The sequence below is a fragment of the Xenopus laevis genome, chromosome 2L (assembly GCF_017654675.1).
Source record: "Xenopus laevis strain J_2021 chromosome 2L, Xenopus_laevis_v10.1, whole genome shotgun sequence".
Lineage (NCBI taxonomy): Eukaryota > Metazoa > Chordata > Amphibia > Anura > Pipidae > Xenopus > Xenopus laevis.
The window spans coordinates 109,417,733-109,443,694 of record NC_054373.1 but is presented as its reverse complement, the minus strand read 5'-3'; the positions used below and the strand labels follow the sequence as shown (position 1 = coordinate 109,443,694).

General features: G+C 37.6%; 1 protein-coding gene across 2 annotated transcripts in view; it reads right to left on the bottom strand.

Moving 5' to 3' along the window:
- Positions 1-18,798: 18,798 nt before the first annotated feature.
- The window catches only part of LOC108708376 (interphotoreceptor matrix proteoglycan 2), a 61,920-nt gene continuing 54,756 nt past the window's right edge, over positions 18,799-25,962 (bottom strand). For both annotated transcript variants that reach the window (XM_041582305.1, XM_018247022.2), the window contains one exon: positions 18,799-22,854. The gene's annotated coding sequence lies outside the window, so the exon portion shown is untranslated. The remainder of the gene's footprint in view (positions 22,855-25,962) is intronic.

The window sequence follows — 25,962 nt, the reverse complement described above, 5'->3', positions numbered from 1 at the left end:
GGGGCTCGGTATTGGGTCCACTTTTATTTAACTTGTTCATTAACGACTTAGGGGAGGGTATTGTAAGTAATGTATCAGTGTTTACAGATGACACTAAACTATGCAGCTCAATTAATTCCATCCAGGATGCGGCATCCTTGCAACACGATCTTGACAAACTGGCAATCTGGGCAGCTAAGTAGCAAATGAGATTCAATGTTGAGAAATGTAAAGTCATGAACCTGGGATGTAAAACTATCCAAGCCACTTATACCCTTAATGGGACTGCACTAGACAAATCCATAATGGAAAAGGACCTTGGAGTCCTTGTAGATATTAAACTTGGTTGTAGCAAGCAATGTGTCAGCAACATCAAGGGAAAATAAGGTCTTGAGCTTTATTAAAAGGAGCAGAGACTCACGGGAGGAGGGGGTCATTCTTTTACTGTATAGAGCACTGATAAGGCCCCATCTAGAATATACCATATAGTTTTGGTCTCCAGCAATCAAACATGACATTATTTAATTAGAGAGGGTCCAGAGAAGGGCAACTAAGCTGGTAAAAGGTATGTAAAATCTTAGCTATAAGGAAGGACTGGCCATGTTTGGGTTGTTCACACTGGAGAAGAGGTGCTTAAGGGGTGATGTATTAACTATGTATAAATATATAAGAGGATCATATAATAATCTCTCTAATGCTTTATTTACCAGTAGATCTTTCCATCTGACATGAGATCACCCATTCCGAGAAGAAAGGAGGTTCCACCTAAATATTCGGAAGGGGTTTTTTACAGTGAGAGCTGTGAAGATGTGGAATTATCTCCCTGAATCAGTTGTACAGGCTGATACAATAGATAGCCTTAAGAAGGGTGGAATGTATTTTTAGCAGGTGAGGGAATACAGGATTATGGAAGATAGCTCATAGTACAAGTTGATCCAGGGACTGGTCCGATCACCATCTTGGAGTCAGGAAGGAATGTTTTCCCCCTCTGAAAAAAATTGGAGAGGCTTCAAATCGGGTTTTTTGCCTTCCTCTGGATAAACAGTTAGGCAGGTTATAATATTGATAATATGTTGAACTTGATGGATGTGTATCTTTTTTTAACCTAACTTACTATGTTACTATGAATACAAGCATTTCAAAGCAGCTTTGAAAATTTGTGATTACCCAAACTGAGCCTTTTGTCAAAACAAAAAAAAAGGTCAATCAAAAACACCAGACCAACAAGCAGAGGAGAGGCGCATAGCAGGCAAACCAACAAAAAAAATCCAACAAACATTGCATTCCTGTCTTTTTCAGACCAAGCAACACCCTGAGACAGAAGCTAGTACAACCCAAATACCCAACACTAAAACACACGAAAAGCAATGTGGTTTGTGCTGTCCAATGTAGTGAGGAGCAGGCCCGGATTTGCGGCGAGGCCCCAAAAGCCCAGGCCTAGGATGGCATAAATTAAGGGACCGCATGCTGTCCAACCACAGGGGTAATTGACTCGATTCTGGAGCACTAAGCTCTAGACGCGCGCATGCATGCAATCTTGTGGGAGGGAGGTGAGTGCCAGAGAATGCTGGCCTCCGGCTGCCCTCGGGGAAAATCCGCACCTGGTGAGGAATGATCAGATATATATGCCTATACAACACAGAAGGGTTAACTCATCCTTTGAGACTCAATCCTTTTAGGACAGCATTGATTAAACTTCCACATCCCTGCAAGTTTCCACTAACACCTAGCTTAACGAGCTAGGGAAACTATCGGCCACCTTAAACCTCGCGAATTGCTGTTTTAGCCTATGGGCGATTTCAAGTTCATTGGAGTTTATGGGAGTTTTTAAAAACTCCCATGAAATCTAAATTCTACCCTTGAGAGAATCTGCCCCTAAGAGTACACACACTTTCATTTGGGCTGTTTTTTTCTATTGGCAGAGCTGCTTTTTGCACTCAGTTTGGCCCTGCTGATCTGTATCTGAAGAAGGACTCGAACTAGTCAAAAGCTTGAAACTCATCTGGCAAACACATAGGTAAATGTCTGAACATGATATAGCTGTACCTTTTTTTCTATGAAATTCTTATGTATCTTCTAGGCAAAAAAAACTTATTTAAGCTTTCTCCATCATTTTGCCTCTGGAGAAAATAAATCTGTATCTTGTATTTAGGTGATATGTCACAGACAGGTGTTAATTATAAGCATATGAGGCCTAGGTAAAAAACAGAATCCCTGAAGGCTAATCAAAGCTGTTTAGTTGCTATGGGTTACTTAACAGTTGTAACTATCCACTTTTTAGTAAACGAGACCTAAAACTCTCTGACATTTCGTTCACACATCCCAAAGGACAAAATGCCTAATCTGCACTGAAACCCATCAGGTTTAGCATATGGGGAGTATTTTTTTTTTAAAACAGCTAGTATAATCAAATCATTATAATTAAAATATTGCACTAGAGACTTTAAATAAAATAAGAACATATCAGATCTTTTATTTTGTTCACTCAAGTCATCAATTAAGAAATAACTTCATGAAGTGTATTATGGAATTGATTTAATCTGCTTTTGATCAAATGAGCTCTGTAGTTAATCCAAGATGCCTGCCAGACAAAAGAGCATGGATCTCCTCTAAATCTGACTTATTCTGTGTGTTATGGCTAAATATGAAACACTGCACATTACAGTGGTAGTGGGAGAATGACTGTATTTGTAAATTTCACTGTAATGGTATAACTGTTTATTAGTCACATGAATAAAATACATCCAATTGTAAAACTGTAAAATACACAAATATTGTATTTAAAATTTTCATTATAAAAATAATTATGATTATTTAACTATGTTTATACAGATCAGTTCCTTAAGAGAAAAAAATAAAATAGAGAGCATGGGGCCTTAACATTCTTTTAAAAACATTTCCACATTTCTGGAAATGTGAAATAATTATGTATTTCAAATGTCTAGACTTGTTCCCATAAGGCCTGCAATTACTATTGACAAGAATTGGAAGCAATATGCAGTAATTGTTGGATGGATGCTGAAAAGGAGGAGTTACTACACGAGTAGTAGGTTTATTGTATTACCAACCTGGTGATAAGCAAACATGTCCCTTAGTTGAATTAGTGTAATGCCTGCCTAGCATGGATGGCTATTGTTGTTCAGTTCAGAGGCTTAGCATATAATTTGGTCCATTTGGCAACACATATGGACAGCCAGACAAGCCAGTCACCAAATGTTCCATTTGTTCATGCGTTTATACATTGACTGATGACACTAACAGTAACCAGTGAAATCATATGGCAAATTCAGGCCAAATACCGTAAAATGGTCAATCTACCAAAGTGGGGCAAGCTTTTTATTTTTGATTAAAGTATTTTGTTAAGGTATTTATTGACTGTAAGGTCTTGATTTTTCAGATTGTAAAGCATGGAGGTGCTGCACACACCCTTTGGATTTGCTCTATGCCTCAGTAGTGGCATGATCAGTGTTCTGCTTACAGTTTTATACTGTCAGTGATGTGTTTTTCCTTGTTCATGCATTCATTCATTTAAAATATGCAGGTCACTTTACAACAAAAACATTTTCAAATGTACTTACTGAATGCATTAACCATAGACTAATGCCCCTGATTAGCAACAACAAGTGAAGGAATATATCCTACTTTGACACACTCTGACAGTACAATGCTCAATTTATAAAGTTTCAAAAGCATCCTGTTGAGGTTGGATGAAAGGGAAATATTTAATCTACTGGAAGTTTCATGTAAGTAGTATATTTCACTAAAATCACATTATTTTAACAGCCTAATGTATTGGGAAAAAAAATATTTCACTGATTCCTTTTTCATTTATTGTTTCCAAAAGAGTACTTTATCCTCCAATGGGATTTGCCAAGTCTGAGTTGTAAAAGCAAATATCTTTAACCACAAGCAATCACAGCCACTTGTCGCTGCCCATTTTTACATGCATTTTAATGAACCTAAAAATGTATAAGCTACTTGACTGCAAACACAGGGTATCCATAATATTTCCTTTACCCATGCTGAAAGTGTAGCAATTTTGTATCATTGACCAATGTGATGTATAGGAATGTAATTAAAAGTTGTAAAATATTTGTAAAGACAAATTTTAAAAAGGCAATATATATTAGTTAACAATTGGCACCCTGGTTACCTAAAATTAATTTTAAGTCAAAGCAGAGGTCTGACCAAGGTCAGTAAAATTATAATTTGAGAAAACAAGAAAGGGGAAAGTAACCCGCTTAACCTACTGTCTACTGTCGCTTTGCAAGTTATACTCCTCTATTCATGCCTAATAATTGGGAAATAATTCGTTGCAGAATATCACAAATTGATACACCACCTAGGTGTACTAATTGCAAGTGCGTATTGAGAATTTTAAATAAGTAAAGTGCAGTGCAAGGATATAAATTAATTCCTTCAGACTGATTAATCAGAGATATGATTTAAAAATCCATAACTGAGATCAATTAAAGCACCAATTCTTTACAGGTTCATGATTTAAATAATTAGATAATGATACAAAACTAAAGTGATGCGCAATAAATATTAAATGAATTATATTCCCAAATTAACTCCAATAATTGATTTTAAAAAGAGGAGTTTAAAAAAATCTTGATTTGATGGAATAAATTAAAAAACCACTTGCTCAGATTAAAAGAAGAGAAAATTAAATGAAGAATGGTGGAGTTGTCCCAAAACTACTGCCTGTTGATTTCTAAACCTGGGACACCACAAAGCTGAAGGCCTTCTCCAGCTTTGTGGAGTCCCAGGTTTAGAAATGTTGTAAAAAGGTGGATATAGGTGTATACTTCCTTGAATTTATGCTTCTTCCATGCATTGCTTATTCCATTCTTCCAGCACTTATGTTTGGAGCATATTTAGTAGCTTTCAAAACATGAGGTTAAAATGAACCCTCAACTCTCACATAGGTACAGGCAGGAATCTATACAGAAATAAGTGTTAAAAACAGATATCACATACATAAGCCAGTTCGTAACGAGCTTGCAGTGAAATGTAGAAACATTTACATGGAGAAGGGGCATACCTTTAGCTTTAACACTAAGATTAAATGTATTTTCTGCAGATGTATTAACAATCTCCTCCACTCCTAAATGTAAGTTGTTATGACTATTTTAGTTTTTGCTTGTATCCCCAATACAATGTTTTCTAACACACTTCTTCTGTGCTTACCTCATTTCCCTGTTGCGTCTCTTTGCCTTTTTCACATCAGACAGCAAGTGATATCACTTCCCTCCTCGTCATCGTTTACATAAACATAAATGAGCTAAAACACATGGGTGCTGAGGTGCGGAAGTTTCTGCCTGTACAGCCTTGATAAAGTGCAGTGGTCAAATGAATAGAATAGCTCACACACAAGACAGAATTACAATTGCTCTGAGACCCTCTGAGTGCCAGTATAAACAATACTAGATCATAAGGGAAACTCACTTAACCACAGTTCCTATATGGCCAGTGCAAAGGGGACACAAAAGACTCTCCTGCAATTCCATTCTAACACAGTCTGCAATGTCTTGCATAGATAAAGCATCAGCAGATTCAGAAAACAGAGGGGCTGCAGCTTCTACGCACAATTCTGATGGACGCATAGTTTGCATGTCAATGAGATGAATGTTATTTACCTTTGTGAAGTGCTAAAATGTACAATATCTGATGGGCCAGATAAGCCCTTGGCTGGGTTTTGCCACAGTGAGACACTGGTCAGATATGCAATGTGTCCTACCCAAAAATGCTTTTAACAACCCTTTTAAGTTGCCCACAACAGTTATAGAACAAATCCAGCAGCTTGACTGACAGTTAATACAATGGTTACTTAACCCAACATGAAAATGAGAACAGGGGGCAATGGGGATGCAGGGATATTTAATTACACTACGGCATTATTAATGTATAGTACATTTTATCTAGAAAGCCATTAACCTGAAAACACCAATGTTATGTACTTAAATGCTATTTATTAACTTTTTACAAAAAATTTACATTTGACCAATGACTCATAATAAAACAGTACCTTATTCTTGATGGCAACTAAGCTGCATGAATCCATATTGGTGGCAAAACGATTCTATAGGGTTAATTTATTGTTTAAAAGTTTTTAAGTAATCATAAGGTATGGTAATCCAATTTACTGAAAGGTTCCTTATCTGATAAACCAATCATTTTAGATATTTGTAGTCACCATAAAAGATGCAACAATATTTATTGAAGACCCTATTACATTACCATGTGAACAAGGTGACTTCTAATTATAATTATACAGCCCCATAACATTATGGGCTGATTTATTAAGCTGCGATTTTCGGATTGGGCTTTTTTACGACAATAATCAGAAAAGGTTGTGGGAAAAAACTTTTTAAGGATCTATTATGCGACAAAACTGCAACAATTCCAAAAACAAAAATACTCCAGCTAAAATCTGTTGAAAACATGTAGAGGTCAATGGCAGATGTCCCATACAACAACTGGACGATTTTCCTTTTATTCATTGTTTTAGAGGTTTTCCAATATTTTTGATACTGGCTTTTGTAAGCGACTACGAAAAAGTTGCAGTTTTCGCCACATTTCTGCGACTTTTCCCGTTTGCGCCTTTTCCCGTTTGCACTTTTTCAGTTTGGATTTTATAATAGATTTCATGACATTCGTGATTTTAGAGAAATTGAGTTTAGTTGTAGTTTCAAAAACCTCTAAAACCGTATCTAAGCCTTTTTACACATATGCCTATTACATAGATGTGAATGTTTGACACTGACAGCACATATAAGCCATATAAGCAAAGGCTAGTTTACTACTAGATTACAGTTGGGGCACTACTTGATGTGAAGGATTGGCAATGCCATCTACTGGTCACAAGTCAGAATTCATTTGGACTGTTTTCAAAATAACACTTTAATACACCGGCTGCATACAAACCTGTATGAAAGGGTTTACTGTACTTTCCAACAAACAGTTCATCATTATGTTCTGATTTGGTGATGATTTTCTGGTGATGATTTTCTTATAAAACAAATGCTAAGCAATTCTTACTCATAACTTTGAACCATAATGAAAGACATACAGGGTCTGTTAATATCAATGTCATCATAATGTAAAAATAGGGGTGGTGGGATTTCCTGAAACTGGTGGGTATTTTCTACCAGCTAGAATGTCACCAAATGAGGTTACAGCAAGAGATCAGCCAAACTGAACCTAAATGCAGGTGAAAGGTTTTTTATGACATTGTTTTGCCATTTTGTGTTTTCTATTTTTTCACACATGCAACAATCCTAAAGATTCATATGTTAGGAAGCAATTTCTAGCTCAATTTTTAAAGAAAATATTGAAAGTTATATTTTTCATTAAAACGTTAAGCTTGAATAGTTGTTGTTATCCCCTCTCTCTATCATATCCTTCTCAAAATGACCTTCTCCATCGAGAACTTGTAACAATAAAATGCTGGGAATTTTAAATTATATATTGTTCTTTTTGTTTTCATGTTTTTTACTTTTATTTCAAGGTTCCAAGTTTTCTGTTTTGGTTAAGATCAAAACTGCATATAAAGCCTTTATGCTCATTAAACTTTGACATTACTGGCCTTTTTGGCTATTATACAGTATGCATGGCCGCAGGGCACTTTACCAGAAAAATATATATGTGCATACTGTATGTGTGTTCTTGCATCAAGGGCCTTTGGTCAGAGACAAATATCTTCATTGTGGATTTGTCCGAATATATACTTTGGTGGTTAAGCACAAATCAGTGTAAGAGCAAAGAAAAGTAGTAGAATTAATTAATTGTAATCTTTTTATCGTTTATTAACACACAGTAGTACCATTCTATAACACACAGAGACAAACACTGCATTTATTCCTACATAAAAAAGCTAAGAAGAGCTTAGGATAATTTTATGTTACGAATCACTTTAAAGAAATAACTTAATTTTCTTATTAAATATCTTTTTCCTTAGATATGTTTGCTTTCCTTATTAGATTTAATTGTGGTTCTAAACATAATACAAAAAAGTATTAGTGATTATACTCCATTGTTAAATCTGTTTTCTAATCTCAGTCAAACATATTATTCTTAATGGCGCTTCAGGCTAATTTGTGCAGAAGTGGTACTTGTATTAAGTAACTCTAACGCATACAAAATATACAAATATTTCAGTCTGAAAGTATGTTTTATGAAAACTGAAATGCTCCAACCTTAAAACATTTTGGTTGCCAATGTTCCTTTGGATATACCATAGCACAATGATTCACAAGGATTCACAACCTGTGAGTCACATTCAAATGTAGAAAGAGTCAGGGAGCAAAGCATGAAAAAAAGTTCCTGGGGGAACAAATAAAGGTTCTCATTGGCTACTTCTCTCTAAACTGAGAAACAAGCCTTGAACTGATAACAATTTTTAAACAATACTGGTGTAGTGGGCCATAGGGGTTAATCTGCCCCTATGGCTTTAAGGCCCTACCCTGCTGATTAAGCATTGGGGTTCCCTACCAAAATGAAAAACAGACTGAAGTATTCTCTTTTGCAAGCAATAAGTATTAGCTTCTTCTCCAGTTCTCTAAAGACAGTTTGCTAATATGATTAGCAGGGACATGTCATCTGGAAGTTATTAAAATATATTTTTTGTTTCTTCACACATGACAAAATTATAGATGGATTCAATCATAATAAATCCCTATCATAAAAAAAACATCACAATCTATTTTCATCTATTTCCCTCAAAACATTCTGAATAATGATGATGCTCTTGGAATTAAACAAAAAAGTTATTGTTTATAAGTCCTTCTCTATAAAATCAGTTTCAAAGGGAACTACTCTGGACAGTATAATGTTACAATGGAGTGTTTTGACTAATAACAGTTACAGAAGATTCAGGATATTGGCATGCATGTTTGAAGCTGTAAAAGCCAAACAATGAGGAATGCTTAGGTTTCCTTCAGATACTTTAATTTACTCCCACATGCCAAACAGGCAGGTATACTGGCACTTGATAAAACCATTCATAGAGTGTGTGTTTGTGAAAATATGATGAATTTAGATTGTAAGCTCCACAGCCAGAGTCTGACAGGAAGAGTGAACAGTCTCTGTAAGGCACTGTAGAAATATGAAATATACTAATAATAATATTATAATAAAGGCAGTTTGTGGGAGAGGCTTCCAGATTTTAAAGGGAAAGTAAACCCAAATGGTACTCACCACACGAAACACAAAGGATAAAATTAAAACAGAAGAATTTTATTCTCAGGCACAACAGAGGTTTTCCATCAGGCACACGTACATACATCAGCAGTTACTCCTTGCGACACGTTAGTTACACAACTTTCCTTCTTTCCAGTTTCTCTTCAGTAGGCACACCTTCCAAAGGACCTTGGATCCCACCTAACCGCCTAGTGGTCCGATATATACACCACCTGTACCCTCACTGCCTCATGCACCTAGTGCTCGCTCACTTTAAATCTTTCCTGTTCTAACTTCTCTTGTCTGCCGTTCTTACCCAGCCAGGTGATGTTGCTTCGGCCACGCCCTCCCTTCAAGACAGCTCACCTGGTCAGTGTCCCTCCTTTTATGCCCTTCTCTGTCCCACAGTGGCCTCTGGTGGCTGGGGTATAAATTACATCTAACAATAAATTAAAGACCTCTGCCGCCATCTAATGGTGATTTCCAGAAATTACATCCAACACATTTAAACATAAATACACTTTTACATACATGCACATTTTTGTCACATAAGAAAGATAACATTCCACACACAATACTCTTCATCACCTTCCACCCCCTTACAGGTTGGTATATTGTTGTGCAGGTCGGCAATTAATTCATTGACTTCATTTGGAAGAATAAATGTGAATGTTTTTTTTGAGAAATGGATTTGGACTGAATTAGTAACTTTCTCTTTAAATCTGCAATGAATTCATTGTTTTATTATTGAGTAGAAATATTTGTGAAGCTATGTTCATGACAAAGTAGAATCACTGGTTGATTCTAATTGGTTACTTCCTACCCTCAGCTAGTGTACCTCTTCTTAAAAAAATAAAATAGCCAGGGTACTTTTCCTGTGAACACCACATTGCTTTATTGTTCTGGTGTCCTAGACATCCCCTCCACCTACTGAAGCTGCCAAGCACAGAAATTACAATTGTAATCTGTTATGATAATCTGTCATCTTGTTCTTTTAAATGCAGTAAAAACAATTTAAAGAAATTAGCAAATAAGATTTGTACTGTGCATACGGTTGTCAAAGGGTGGCTCAGGGGATGTTAAGGAAGCAGCACAATTTGGCTTGATCAGAGGGAAGGCACCTTAGCCAGTACATGTGGGGTGGATCACTTTTACGTTAACATGGTGAGGCCCATTTATCAATGGTTGAATTTCAAATTCATGTGAATTTTTTCTAACTGTAATAAATTTGAATATACTCAAAATTCGATTGGGAGGTTATATATCCAATATCTAAGACTCTAAACCAATATTACCAACCTGAAAACTCTAATCGAATGCAAATCTAATTCGACTTAACTCAAATCGAGTTTTTCTCTGAAAAAAACTTGAATGGCAAGAAGGCTATTAACATCATCAAATGGGTCACTGAACCTCTCCCATTGACTTATACATGAACTGGGCAGGTTTTAGGTGGCGAATAGTCGAATTTGAATTGTTCCAAGGGTCAAGGTTTTATAAATCTTGATTTCTGAATTCGAATTTGAATTGAAATTCGAATTGATTATTCACAAGTCGAATTTGAGAGTTTTGACCCAAAAAAATGAAATTTGAATTTGAATTTTAAATTGATCTTTGTTGTTCCTTTTTAGAATTTTTGAATCATTTGCCCTTTTTTTCTTACTTTTTCCAGCTTTCAAATGGGGGTCACTGACCCCATATAAAATCAAATGGTCTGTATAGCTACAAAATTATAGTTATTGCTACTTTTTATTACTCATCTTTCTATGTATAATCCATGAAAACCGGCTGTAAATTGTCTCAGAATATCACTCTCTACATGTAAAGGTGGACAGCCCCTTTAAGAAGATGAAGGCCAGCCGGCAGAGGAAATAAGTTGAAATAGCCAAGGAGTGCTTATAAACTTGCCACCTCGCCTATAAGTCTGCCTTTATTTCTCCTTCAAAAGCATAAACAACTATTTCTTTCAATTATCCGTTGATCAATGTGTTTCCAATCATGCTTCAGCTGCTTAAAAACATACCAGCAGTACAAATAATATGCTTAAAATAATGCACGGGTCTGAATAAAGAGAAGTGTTGGAAACAAGCATAAAAACAACTTAATTTTGAAATAGTTACCGTAACATGCCCTCTCCTTAAATGCCACCGTCTTTTAAATGTCAGCTTTAGCTTATGCTTCAAGCAAGGAGGTGTAGGGACCTATAGGATATCCTATCCCTATAGAGTTAATCCCTACCTTTTGTATGTAGTTCTCTTTTCCCTTGTTATTGGGCCAAGCCCTTGTAACTGGTTAAGTGTAACACCCACACCTATTGGACAAAGAGTGTTATGACACTCCCCTGCCACACTGCTATATAGTGCTGTGCAGGGAGTGTCCTCTTCCTCTTTGGCTCCTGGTGCTGCTGCTAGGTGAATCTCCACTGAGCCTGGGATCACCATAGGCCCCAGTAAGCATTTACCCCAGAGGGACCTGACACCTTTGGTGCTAAGTCGGGGACCAGGTAACCCCGTGAACGAGGACCAGCTAAAATAGTAAGATACTGTTATAGTTCTCTCTAGGAGAGAAAGACAGAAAGGTGTAGCAGAAAGAGCAGCTGTCGCTCCAACGAGGATTGTAGTAGGGAGTAGCTTCCCACAAGGCCTGTTTGCCTTTAGAGCAGGGAACTCAGTTGATAGGCATCTAGGTGAGCAAAGGACTACCTGTACCCTACCTGATAGATCCCGATCCCCTCACTGTGCAACGTCGGTTGAACTGGGAATTGATGTACACCTATCTGCAATATCTTTTGGGAGTCGCACCTGTCTGACTGTGAACCTTGTACTGTCCAAAGTGATTCCACCTGCTGTGTCCTCAGTATATTTGTAAGTAAACCTGTGGTCATTTGCCTCTGGCATAATAAATCTGTGCTCCTGTTTTACCTTTTTAAAGAACCTCCTGGCGTCCATTATTCTATTTTTACATTTATATGCCTGTGAGTTGTAGTTCAACTACAGTTTAAAGGGGAAGCTTCCATTTGGCGAAGGCTCTGCCCTGGGTGAAGATTCGCAATGTAACCCATGCTCACTACCTAGCTGGTCACCCTTAACTTCTAATTGGCAGATTAGGCCAAGAAAGCATTACAGAGGTATTCATAGTTTTCAGAATCCCTTTTCCATATGCTTTAACATGCACATGAAACATTTTGAGCACTAAGCCTAACCTACAGTTGACCAGCTGCTATAAATGATATACAGGTATGTGACCTGTCCAGAATGCTTGGGACTTGGGGGCAGATTTACTAAGCAGTGAATTTTGGCCAGCCTCTGTTTTGCACCCATATGCGGAGTTTCATCGACTTTTCGCTAGCGGTACTTTGGCACTGCAAGCATTTCATAGCAAAGATGCGCTAGCGTTCATTTGTGCCTAGCAATAATTCACTAGTGATCTTGCGCTTAGGTCAATTTGCATACGGCGGGTAATTTAAATTTGTATGGAGGTATGAATGACCGATAGCGATAGTCCCATTCGCTAGTGAATTGGTGCCTGCGCCTGTTAGTAAATTGGTGATGTCCCTGCAGGTGGCAACATTGGCAAGAAGTCGCTAGCGTTAGCCACTTCGCTCTTTAGTAAATTTCCAAATAAGAGACCTTTCCTTAATTTGGTTCACTTTGAGTCTACTAAAAAAATCATTTAAACATTTAATAAATGCAATAGGATAGCTTTACCTCCAATAAGGATCAATTTTAGCTTAGTTTGGAGGAAGTACAATGTACTGTTTTATTATTACAGAGAAAAAGCAAATTGGAGTTATTTGCTTAAAATGGAGCCTATGAGAGATGGCCTTCCCATAATTTGGAGCTTTCTGGATAACGGGTTTCCCATACCTGAACAGCTATTTGCACACACAAAAGAGAAAAACAAATAGAGAGAGAAATATATAAAATTGCCAGCAAATTCAACCTTGCTATTATTTTTTCAACCGCAAAAATACACAGTTGTTGACTGACCCTTCAAATAATTTCATAAATCTCATCAGTCAGGTGCCAAATAATGATAATAGTTACACAGTTTTACGTATCTGTGAACCATGATGGTGTCATAGAAAAAAATGAAAAATAAAAAGCTACAAAAGGCATTATTATAGAAAGAATAAAGTTAACATATATAACAATACCTTAAATTCCATTTGAAATGTCATACAGCCCTTCTGCTGAGCATATCAATTTTCCATATGTAATTTGGAAGAAAGAGCTAAGATGCCATCGTCCTTTTTCCTCATAATGTAGTACACTATTCATCTAAACATGTATAAGGGATAAATGCAGCTTATACAGTGCAAAGTGCCTTTTATAATCATCCTTTCGTTATTTTTCCATTGTTTTATAGCAAACCATAAGCCTAAATGGTGTGGCTTGGAACAAAGCAAAGGGTGCCGGATGTTTTCAGCTGACTTGCTATGCTGTAGATTAATTACAGCTCTCCTGCGTGCCAGAAGTCTGTCATACAAAATAGTTTTGTTTTATTCAGAATATAAAACATAAAGATCCAATTGTGGGCAAACCTGACCTTGTGGAACAGTGTTTTCCAGATAATTAAGGGGAGCTGTGAGAAAATGCCATCCTGCTTAACTTGGAATTTTACTAAGGATAAATACCGGGTTTCCTGTAGAGTTTTGCACAATACTTCATGTGGAAACAATTATTCTGTGTTCGCCATGGTCTCATAGCCAACTAATGAATTGGGTGAAATGTAGGGAACTGGTTGACACACTCCTTAGCAAGAAATAGCTTTTAAAGTTAAACAAATAATAAAAATAGACAATTTATTACACGTTCAATTATTATGGCTATGAAGTGATAATGAAGTTCTATTATATATTCATTTAGATGAGCAAAACATGTTTTGGGTTGTGGGACATAAATGTATGTAGCTTTATTATTATTATTATTATTATTATCATTATTATTATTACTAATACCACATATTTGTAAACCAACAATATATTCTTCAAGGCTGTAGCAATTGGTGACTGCAACATACAGACTAAATACAAATATTGACCTATACAAGAAATCTTTGTTTAATAGATCTTAAACAAATCTAATCCCATCAACGGTAAGGGATGCACCAAACCCTTTGATTGTGGATTCCAGTGAATCCCGAATCCTTTGCACTGAATCTGGCTAAATACCGAACCAAATCTGATCCCTTGCCATGAGCAGAAATCGGCGATGCACATGCAAAGCACACACATGAATTCATATGCTCACTAAAAAAATTCACATTTAGTAGGATTTAGATTTAGTTTGTCCAGGCTCTTGGATTTGGCCAAATCCAAATGCTGCTGAAAAAAGACTTGGGTTTGGTGAATTTCAAAACAAATCCTGGATTTTGTGCATCCCTAATAATGGTGCAAAGAATAATTATTATATGGAGATTATAGAATTCACTGTAAAAACAAGAAATAAAAAACCATTATGCCTAGTTGAGTCACTTATGCCACATGAAATTAATAATGGCATTAGTGCCTAGTTCACTTCTCGCAAGTCATATGGATACAAGCCCCTAACGAAGTGGTTTTCAGATTTTTTAGTCTTTTGCTTCACTTCTTTACTACTAAACAGTTGTCCAGGACACCTTTACCAAATAAAAGGTTTTTTAGTTACTGTACAAGAAAACATCATTGCATTAGTCATTCAGATGTAGGGCAAGATTCAATTCAGTGGGAAAAAGGTTTATCATGTGAAAACTTATGAATGAGATTCAATTTGAAATGCAATTCAGTTCAGAAAATCTTATCCCACTGTGTATCATATAAACACTCTATGGGAAATAACTGGAACTGAATTTGGAGAAAAGTTTTTTTTCCTTGAAATTAATCTTGTCTATAAGTTTTCACCTGATAAACCATGAGATAACTTTTTCTCACTGTATTGAAACTGGCCTTTAGTTAAAAGAATATCTAGAGTTGCAAATAAGTGATCACCCTAAATCTTATGCTAACTGAATTAGAACTGGGCATCAAAGAGTATTTAGGAGAACATATAAACCTTTTGATCAAATGTCATTTTAAATGGCTTTCAGATTGGACTACCCAGACAATCTTTAAGGTTCCAGGACAGCTCCACAGTTTGGAAACCACTGCACTAATGTCATGGTCGGCACCCTAAATCCAGAACCAATGCTAAGCACCCTTTTCTCAGCTCTTGCTTCTGCCTTTAACAGCCGCCTTTCACCTTGGCTTATCGGATGCCGCCAGGTCTTATTATGAGAGGTGCCAAGCGAAGGGTTCTGGACGAGCAAAGGGGCACAATGGTAAAGCAAAGTCTGTTGGGCAGAAGGTCGCAGTGCAAGGCGTAAACAGAAGGCATAGTCAATCAGGCTGGGTTGGGGCAGGCAGAGTACAAGCGGAGTCAGGCAGGGGTCAAACCATGAGATCAATCAGAAGGGATTCAGATATAGAAGAGTCGTTTACCAGGCAGGGTCAGGATTTCAGAAGTCAGGATTGTCACAAACAGGCAGGGGTCACAACAGATAATCAGAAATCAGAAGCTTAAACAGCACAGAGGCAGCAGGAACTCTTTGGGAAGAAACCTATAATGGGCAGTGAGAAAATCTAAATTGTGCCTTTAAATACATTTAAATTTTGCTCCATTGCGCGCTGACGTAATCACGCTAGCGCCAATGCACCTACAACAACGGAGAGTGCGCGATGCGTGCACCCTAAAACAGAGGATTAATCGGCAGGCAAAGGGGCAGCACCACACGGCTGGCATCCCCGCCCGCCCACTGACCACCAGGATGAGTGCCCCTTACAACTAAGGGAACCCTGGAATAGAGTCAATGTGTACTGCATTTATTTTAGCATTCAGTGGGTTTGCATATGAATCTTCAAGAGCTAAGGGTTCAGTTATATAATTTTGCATTTTACTCTTTATTTAAACATAGTGCTGACAAATTGTGAAACACTTTACAGTGATTATGCATTATCCCCTGCCCCATTGGAGTTTACACTCAAGTCCCCAGATGAAATGTTAAGCCTGAGAGTTGCAGAATGTAAAAAAGTTAAATATTTCAAGAACCTCAAATATTTTAATAAAATTAATAAAATTATAACACACCTTACATTTGAAGTAACTTGGGGTTAGACTCTCAGCAAACCTTGAATATATTTCACAAAGGTTTATTAGCATAATGAAGAACATGGTGAGTTATGTGTAAACCTAAAAAGCAAAGTAAGTATAATCCCTAAACATAAGCTTAGTGACAAAAGCAATTATATACTCATAAGCTTTGTCTAAAGTTCAGTTATGGGTCATCTGTTCAGGTCAGTCTCTAGGTTTTAATACTCTTAGGGGCACATTGACAAAGCTCGAGTGAAGGATTCGAATTAAAAAAACTTCGAATTTCGAAGTGTTTTTTTGGCTACTTCGACCATCGAATGGGCTACTTCGACCTTCGACTACGACTTCGACTACGAATCGAACGATTCTAACTAAAAATCGTTCGACTATTCGACCATTCGATAATCGAAGTACTGTCTCTTTAAGAAAAACTTTGACCCCCTAGTTCGGCAGCTAAAAGCTACCGAACTCAATGTTAGCCTATGGGGAAGGTCCCCATAGGCTTGCCTGTGTTTTTTTGATCGAAGGATATTCCTTCGATCGTTGGATTAAAATCCTTCGAATCGTTCGATTCGAAGGATTTAATCCAACGATCGAACGAATAATCCTTCGATCGTTCGATCGTAGGATTAGCGCTAAATCGTTCGACTTCAATATTCGAAGTCGAACGATTTTAGTTCCTAGTCGAATATCGAGGGTTAATTAACCCTCGATATTCGACCCTTAGTAAATCTGCCCCTTAGACTGTTTTTTTTGTCTTCAGAAGTACTAATCTATGGTTAGGGCTTTCTATAATCACCTTTACTAGAACTGGCCAAATGTTTTTATGTTTTGTTGCAAGAAACTGTGAGGCCTGTTTTGTTCATAGCAGTGTTCAATGTTAACCTTTGTGGGATAGGGGGTGTTAGTACGGGAAATCAACACATTACAAGCTTGCAAATAATCTGCCAGTATAGCTGCCTATTATACCAAATATTACCAGTCCTATTTGTTATTGCAAATCTCATATTGTTTTATTATACATATTCCAGGGTGTCCAAATTTCCATGTGTTTGCGTACTTTTTCTGCTAATAAAGCCGTTAAATACAAAAGATTTTGTGTCAGATTGATTCTTTCAACTATTCCATGAGTAGCAATAGATGATTGTAAACATTGCTTTTCCAGGTTAATTCTCGCCACAGCTAGAATTTGACTCAAGAGTTTATTTTGAGTTTTAGTGAGCTCTTTAGTGGGAAGGGCTAATAATGCTACCTGCGCATCTAAATCAATGGGTTTGTTAATATCCTTTTTATTACCCAAAAGATGTCCTTGCAAAAGTCAATTGCTATAGGGCATGTCCACCAGGTGTGTTTATAATCTCCAATATCTGTACATCCCCTAAAACAAGCACAAGAAGTGAAAGGATCATATCTACAAAATGTTTCCTAGCTGGAGGTATAACTTTTAAATAAAATCTATCACATATGCCAAACACTGAATTTAATTTTTTCAGGTTAGGATTTTTATCTGAGAAGGTAATGTTCAACTGTAAAAATCTGTTAATTGCTGCAGAAACTTTTACTCCAAAGACCAATTTGGTTTGTGCTAAATCAAATAGGTGAGACCTCAGTATTGACTATAATATTTATTTGATGCCTTGGTAAAAAAACATCTAATAACCATTTCATTCTTTATGCAATACCAATAGTAGCATCTCCTTATATTTCCTTATATTATTAATTATGCATAATTGCAATAACATTTCATTGGTTAAGTCCCAGTTCTCACCAGTGCAGAGAAATGAGCTACTCACACATGCACATATTCCCGATTACATTTTAAACTGCAGCAAGATCACTTGCTACATTAGCAACCTTCCTTTCTTTGGGTCCAGGACAGAGGATGGATAAGGTATTGAGGAGTCCCTGTTTTATTTATTTTTTTGTACAAAGCAAGGCAACCTATTCTGTTTTTTGAAGTGTATATGTTTGTTGGAAAAAACAACTTTCCTATCTCTGTTAGCTTTCTTTCCTTGCTATCATGTAATTTGTACTGTTCTGTAAAATAGTGCCCATAGCAGCCCTTGTTCATTAGATATGATCTGTGGATCATTGCCACATACTGTATAGCAGTGGTCCCCAACCAGTAGCTCGTGAGCCACATGTTGCTCCCCAACCCCTTGGATGTTGCTCTCATTGGCCTCAAAGCAGGTGCTTATTTTTGAATTCCAGGCTTGGAGGCAAGTTTTGGTTGCATGAAAACCAGGTGTACTACCAAACAGAGCCTCCTGAAGGCTACCAGTCCACATAGGGGCTACCAAATAGCCAATTCCAGCCCTTTGTTGGCATCCTCAGGAACTATATTCATGCTAGTGTTGCTCCCCAACCCTTTTTACATTTGAATGTGGCTCACGGGTGAAAAAGGTTGGGGATCCCTGCTGTATAGTATATATGCAGGCATGATTTCATCTTAGATATCTCATGCATGTGTGTTGAGATCTATAATGAGCAAACAAATAATGAATTTCAAATAACAAATACACAGAAAGGAGAGATTTTAAATTATTTATTTCAAAATGTGCAAAGTCTATACAGATGTATGTAACATAACAGTTAGGGTAACAGTCGACAACATAACTAAATACCATATATCTTATGGCTAAATGTAAATGCCAGCTATCATTTCTGCTCAATATGGCTTATGCCTACAACAGAAAAATACATTGGCACAAACTTTCCCATTTAGAGCATACAGTGTGAGAAAGTAAGAAGTACAAAAACAGAAATGTTTAGCTCTTGGTGCCAGAGAGCTTTCTAGCTCCTTTCTGAGCTAAGGAGGTTAAACAATAACAGCTGCGATATCCATACTATATATAAGAATCAGTGTAACAGCTTTTCACTCTGCTCACCTATTAAAAGTGGGTAGAATTTATCAGGAGTAAAAAAAAATTAAAAATCATATCTGTCTATGTTTGTGTGCCTTGCAACACTGTAGAACACTGAATTACATACTGTGGCTGCAGTTTTTAGTAGTTTATTAAAACTTGGTTCTTGCTTGATGTATAGGGATATTTCATGGACAGGATTTCTACTAGTTTTACTGAAGAAGGAACATGCTTAAATTTATCACTTGCAATAATTATTCAGGCAAAGAAAAATATGCTACATAGACCATAAACCAAAGGTTTAGGTTAACACCCTTACCCCATTCATGCTCACCAGGCCATTTCAATGAACAATATCCTACACAACAGATTTCTGTTCAAGGTTAGGTAAGATATTAATTGGAATGGCTGGAAAATACCATAGGGCAAGGTCTGCATGGAAATTTGCTGTGGATGAATCTACACCTTGTCAGATTATTTTAACTCCAGTTTATCCTTATGATCCTGCAAAATCCCACTGGGAAGATGTACATTCATCAAGCACCAACCAAGTCTTCTCCAAATCCAACCATTAACACATAGATTCTATTTTTAGCAAAGAGATCTCAGTGATCCATGGTATTGTCAGTTAAAATGTCATGACATTAGTCAAGTGCTTCCATAAACTAACTTTATATTATTCACAACATTTGAATGTTTGCTTACTATTTTTTTTACAAGACAAGCTTTCCAGGCCAGTGCTTTTTTTTCAATAGCAGAGAATGTACATATGGTATTACACTAAGATACATATAGCTACATGCTGGCCCCAGCTAAGTGTACATGAAAACACAACATGCAGTGCAAATAAATATATAAGTCTGAACTAGGGGGAATATGATATGTTTGTTAGCAAAAAAAACATTTGCAAAGACCACTGCGAATGTTAGCGACCATGTTTTGTCCTTTTTGACCGATTACAGACCTCAACGACTTCTTCGCAAGGTTTGCGACCAAATGGCTTTTGCAAACATACAGAGTATGTAATAAAATTGTGCAATTACAAATCGTATTTTGCAACAAAATATTTAATGAAACTCCAGAGCAGGTATTAATATCAACCTTTGCTTAGCAATAATGAGTGGAGGGGGGGTGGGAGAAGGCAGGATGGGGAGTGGGAGGAGGAGGGCAGGAAGTGGGTGAGAGGGTTGGGAGGATGGGGATCAGAGTTCGCCGTGCACTGCTGACGTTTTTTTTGCAGGGGGGACCGGCACACTCTAGTTGCGCCACTGCATAATATAGATGAATACAAATTATCATCAGGGTGGTACCTTTAAACTAGCAGCATACCCCCCTTGTTTAACATGGGTTCAACGAATAGGATTGAACATACTTTATGTCCATTGTTTTAATCACAACAAAATCTATGGTTTTTGTTATTTCTTGAGCTATAAAAGGGTAAACGGGGAAATTGAAGATAATCCTTCTTTACTCTATGGAAAAGCAAGCAGTATACAGTATTTTTAGATTTAATAGGTTTCTATGAGATATTAAAGATTTGCTTTCTTAGGAATTTTGCCACGCAATTTCCTTAGCAAATAACTGTGGTTACGTGAGTGTACCTTTGAGCTCTATGAAACACCTATTGTTTTACAAATACAAAAGGCACACCTTAAAGTTAAATTTACACAGATACTCAAAAAAATACCCCATATTAGCCATAGGGGATGTAATACATTCTTAAGTAATAAAAACTAAGTTGATTAAACTGTAGTTTTAATTTTTTCCTGTAGATCTTGCAATATGTCATGTTTTAATAATGTTCTCCCAGAACCTTTAAATTTTTTTATTTTCCCAACTAAGTACAAGCTGTCATGCTGTGAGTCACCAACAGATAGCAAGAGCCAGTTGGCTGCACCTGGGAAAAACAAGTAAAGATGAGGTAGTCAGTCAGGGACTTCCTCAGTATATCAACCTGACTTCAGACACTTACAGATAGCATAAGTCACTTGGCTGCATTAAGAATAAAACTGTTATGTAAAGTGAGGACACAAGTCATTCAGTTTCTCAAAAACTATACAATTAATAAAAAGATTATTAAATAGGAACTGCAAAAACTGAGTTTATATTTCTGGAGAGCTTCGTAAATTGTTGTAGATTAGATTGAAATATGATATTAAAACACCAAAATGCAAACATTTTATCGATTGTAATAAATTAGTAGTTATATAGAATACACGGACATTATTTTGATTGTAAAGGATATGTCATTTTGTGTGCTCTTTGGTGTCATATACAAGTACCAAATGTGAGTATCCAAATAATCTTATTGTACTGAGTAGTTATGCTAGAAATACTTCTATTTCTCTAAATTCTTTATGCCTATATACTATAGATACAGCTATTTAATACCAAAGTAGACCTGGTTTACAGAAGCTGGGTATACATGAGTCAACCTGTATGTTATACCGTTAATCCACCTGCAGTCAAACAGACAGATATTGTTGTGCAAGGGACCATACACCATGCATAGCCACCTTTCAAATGTTCCATTCATTAGGGTCAACCACCCGAATGATTAGAACAGCAGGAAGTGAAGGGGAGCCACAGAACTGCAAGATTAAATTGATGGGGAAGGCTGGAAATTTCAGAGAAGTGACACATTGAACTGTGAATGGGTCTGCACCTTGCCAGATTATTTTAATCCCATTTTTATCCTGATCATCCTGTTAAATCTCACAGGGAGTTTGTAAATTTATGAAGCACCACCTGATTCTTCTCTAGACTCATCCACAAACAATTTTATGTTATGCTATATTATGCACCCCTTCATATGTTTATCTGTATTGGTTTTATATTTTGGCGCAGCCCTGTTATACATCTCAGCCCAGTTGTCTCTGAGCTACAGGCTGTGACTGGGTTAGACCTATAATGTAGAGTGCTGGAGCCCTGCATGTGTGCTGGGCATATTACAGTGACAGAGGGTATCAAACTGTGATATATACTGCCACTAACTGTCCCCCCAAGCCTCACATCAGGGAAACACAACATCCAGTACCCTTTATGACAGCTCGAATACAACACGGGGCTGCAATGTGGGATGGGACCAAGATTTTTTGACCCACACCATCATCCCCTACAAGTACCTAAGTACCCCAGCTATGTAAATACTCTGCTCTAAACCTGCAGATTGTGAGTAGGATTTCTCTTCACAGAGATGGAAAAGATAGTGCAGGTGCAGTTGTGCACTTGGATGACGTTAAAAATTGTACATGACCCCTTTAAAAGCATTACTCTTGTATATCATAAACCTTCTTCTACTTACATTTTATATAGCAACAACAATATACTTGCAACATTAGATTTTCTTTCACACTTGAGGAAAAGCTCTTTTGGCCATATCCCAGTTATGACAGCAAAACAAAACATTGTTTCATCCATTTTTATGTACAGCTGCATATGTTTTACAAAAAAAAAAGTCCAGGAAGCCTAATATTATTGTAAAATATAACATACATCTGTCAATCATTGAAACATTACTTTATAAAGCTGTTTTTTTCAGTCTGTGTAAGGTAGCATTCATCGCATATCAACTTATACACTTCAATACAGCCATACTAACATCATACACATTGAACATATGCACTTCACTTTAACACAGTGTAAGGTAATAGCTTCTCTACTCTACTGTAATGGCAAGAGTGATGGGTTGGGATCCTTTCATCTTCCATCTTGAAAGCCTCCTAAAATGACAGTAAAAGATCAGTTGGTTATTATAATAGCTGGTTAATAATGTGACCATATGAGTGTTAAGTAAACAGTCAGTCATTGTGGTCTGTTTGAAGATATATTATAAAAATGCTTCATATTATTTCCCAGATACCTTTGGTTATTTAGGTTTATGTTCAGTAGTAATGAGATTACTATTATTATTTTTATATATTATTATATATTTTTGAGTTACCTAATATAGGAATACTTTAGATTTTTCTATCAATTTATTTTTTTATCTGAATTTGTTTGAAGGGACCTTTAACCTATACAAATGGAATAAGTGAGTTATTAGGTGTGCTTTCCTTTCTCTATACCATATGATACATTAAAATGGAATGATGTTTTGTTACTGGTCAAAACCAGTTCGTTAAAATATACAGGCATAAGGAATGCGTGATCTCAAAACATGGTTCATGCCATTGCCAAAACAGACCCAAATAGACCAAAGCACATAAGGCAGGGGTGTCCAAACTTTTTTGCAACGAGGGCCAGATTTGGTGAAAATGTGTGGGGGCCGACCATTCAGCCTGACATTCTTTGAACCATTAATATCATTTACCGTATATACTCGAGTATAAGCCGACCCGCGTATAAGCCGAGGTACCTAATTTTACCTACGAAAACTGGGAAAACTTATTGACTCGAGTATAAGCCTAGACACAACTATAGCCCTGTCTCCCAGCAGTGCACATTCCGCCAAATCGACCCCCCCCAGCGATCAACCGGACTTCTTTGCAAAGTTGATGGTGACAGAGAATTGCCAAACTGATTACTGTGTGCATTGTCCCATTGTCCCATTACCATGTGCAGAGGGTGCTGTGTGATATTGCCATCACTGTTAATCTTTCATATAACCAACAGAGGGCGCTGTGTGATATTGCCATCACTGTTAATCCTTCATATAACCAACAGAGGGCGCTGTGTGATATTGCAGTCACTGTTATTCTTTCATATAACCAACAGAGGGCGCACTGTTATTCTTTCATATAACCAACAGAGGGCGCTGTGTGATATTGCATTCTCTCCCCAAGCAAACTGTTGGTATAGGAATGATTAAAAGTTACTGCAATCTCAGCTACTGCCCACTGACTCGAGTATAAGCCGAGGTAGACTTTTTCAGCACATTTTGGATGCTGAAAAACTCAGCTTATACTCGAGTATATACGGTAACTCATTTAAACAAGGAATCGCATAGCCGTAGCAGTTATATTTGGGCACATTAGTGAAATGATCTGCCACTTGGTCTATACTGCTGCCTGTGTGCTGACGGTGTTAGTAATAGACAAGTACTGGCACGTAGTGAAGCGCTGCTCTCACATACGTCTTTCATTTACTGTACTGGCCCATCAGTACATCTATTGCACCATCAGCCCTAAAGAAGTATGTGAGAGCGGCGCCTCACTATGTGCCAGTATGTGTCTATTGCTAACACCTTCAGCACACCGGCAGCAGTATAGACCAAGTGGGAGATCATTTCACTAATGTGACCAAATATTACTGCTATGGCTACGCGATACCTGTTCAGACTGTGCTGGCAGGCTGCATTATTATTAATTTCCTGATGGAGATTGAGGGCAGGTGGAAATTAGAAAACGGGCCGCATTTGGCCCCCGGGCCTGACTTTGGACATGCCTGGCATAAAGAATAAAAGACAATCCTCAGAATATATTTAAGCCTAAAAATATTTTACTTGCAAAGTCAGTCCTAGCTGTGGAATGATATTTGGAAAAACCATGAAAAAGTAGCACCTGTAAAATATACTCAGGTGCAAAATAAGAGGTACACGTCCTCAAGCAAACAATATATTAGTAAATATGAACAACTTTTGGTGTCATATACGAGTACCAAATGTGAGTATCCAAATCAGCTTACTGTACTGATCTAGTTATGCTAGAAATATTTCTATTTCTGTTAATACTCTATGCCTGTATACTATAGATACAGCTATTTAATATCAAAGTAAACTTGCTTTACAGAAGGTGGATATACATGAGTCATATTGTAAGCTCTTTTGGGCAGGGTCCTATATACCTCTTTGTCAGGGCCCGAAGGCTCTGTTGTAGTGCGGACCAAGGAGGAGACAAAACAACACCAAGTTCGCAGTACAAGAGGGTTTATCAGAAGAATGGTCAAAAGCAGGCAAATTGGTCGGTACAGGCAGCAAAGAATCAGAATCGTTAAACAGGCAATAAGTCAATACACGGAGAATCCAAATAGCAAGAAATCACACCCAGGAACTATACAAGATAGACCTATAATTGGGCAATGACAGGATGGGCAAATAGATTTAAATAGTGGGTGATGATATAGCCCACCTTCGCTCGCTCCGAGACAAACTGACCTGGAAGCAGGGTGAATTGGATCTCACACTGGTTGATGAAACCACGGCATGATTCCGGATCACCGCTATACAGAGGAGGTGCAGGGATGCGAGGCTCGGAAACCTGGAGCGGAGTAGCAGGGACAGGCAGAGGAACTGGAACCACTGGAGATAAGGCAGACAATTTCTCCAGGATTGCTTCTAGTGCCTGGCCGAAGTGGGTTTGTTGGGCTTCGTAGGTCTGCATGCGAGAAGCCAATCCACAAACAGCTCTGCCGACATCAGTAGGAACTTGAGGCTCCTCAGAAGGGTCCATGGCCCAATTACACTGTCAGGGCCCGAAGGCTCTGTTGTAGTGTGGACCAAGGAGGAGACAAAACAACACCAAGTTCGCAGTACAAGAGGGTTTATCAGAAGAATGGTCAAAAGCAGGCAAATTGGTCGGTACAGGCAGCAAAGAATCAGAATCGTTAAACAGGCAATAAGTCAATACACGGAGAATCCAAATAGCAAGAAATCACACCCAGGAACTATACAAGATAGACCTATAATTGGGCAATGACAGGATGGGCAAATAGATTTAAATAGTCCATAGTTTGGCGCCAAAACTTGACGCGCTGACGTCATGACGCTGACGCCGGCGTCCTCACGTTGGTGTCCTGACGCCGACGCACATTCTGACGCCGGCGTCCATTCCGTCGCCGGCGACCAATCCTGGGGCGACACGTTTCTGACGCAGTCCCACTGCGACCAGGAA